Raw genomic sequence first — 995 nt, forward strand, 5'->3', positions numbered from 1 at the left:
CTGACCCCAGGAATGTGTCAATAAAGTTTCCCCTTCCTGGGACAATGAATTCACGGTGTTCTTATTTCAATTTCCAGGAGTGTATTTGTATGAGACCAATAAAGTGTCCGAAATTGTGTCATTTCGCCTTTCAAAAATGGTTCAAATGGCTCTGAGCACTATGGGACTCAACTGCTGAGGTCATAAGTCCCCTAGAACTACTTAAACCTAACTAACCTAAGGACATCACACACATCCATGCCCGAGGCAGGATTCGAACCTGCGACCGTAGCAGCCATTTCGCCTTTCGCGGGCAAGTGCTCTACCAACTGAGCTACCCAAGCACGACTCACGCCCCGTCCTCACAGCTTTACTTCTGCCAGTACCTCGTCTCCTACCTTCCAAACTGTACAGAAGCTCTCCTGCGAACCTTACAGGACTAGCAGTGATCACTTGCCCGCGAAAGGCAAAGGTCCCGAGTTCGAGTCTCGGTCCGGCACACAGTTTTAATCTTCCAGGAAGTTTCATACCAGCGCACACTCAGCTGCAGAGTGAAAAACTCATTCTTGTGACATTTCGTTCATCATAGAATAGAGGCATAACCCTCAAACCTTTCGGATAGCTGAATGCCGTCCCATGTATATTCCTTTCTTATGCTTGTCTACATATGTAACACAACTTTCGCATGAACTGCGAGAGCGAACAGTCTCGTGGAGTTTCGATAGATCACTTCTGCATTTAGTATCTATCATCATATTAATATACCAGGAAGTTAGGAAAGTTCATATTCCAAAATGATTTTTCACTCTGTAGCGGAGTGTGCACGGATTTGAAACTTCCTGCCAGCTTAAAACTGTGTCACCGAGATTGAACCCAGAGCCTTTGAAATTGGAAATTTAGAAATTTGTGGTAAGGACTATAGGCCCAGACTGCTAAGGTAAATGGAAATGAGCGTTTGGCGTCATTGGCCGGGAGGTCCTTGCGGGGCAGGTCCGACCGCCTTGGTGCAGGTCTTA

The 995-nt window shown here is 46.3% G+C and overlaps 1 non-coding gene across 1 annotated transcript; it reads right to left on the bottom strand.

The window, feature by feature from the left end:
• Positions 1–238: 238 nt before the first annotated feature.
• Positions 239–323, bottom strand: Trnar-gcg (transfer RNA arginine (anticodon GCG)). Its single transcript is given in 2 exon segments — positions 239–273; positions 287–323. It is a non-coding gene; the product is annotated as a tRNA-Arg (tRNA).
• Between the last annotated feature and the right edge of the window lie 672 nt (positions 324–995).

Source organism: Schistocerca nitens, chromosome 4 (assembly GCF_023898315.1).
Source record: "Schistocerca nitens isolate TAMUIC-IGC-003100 chromosome 4, iqSchNite1.1, whole genome shotgun sequence".
Taxonomy (NCBI): domain Eukaryota; kingdom Metazoa; phylum Arthropoda; class Insecta; order Orthoptera; family Acrididae; genus Schistocerca; species Schistocerca nitens.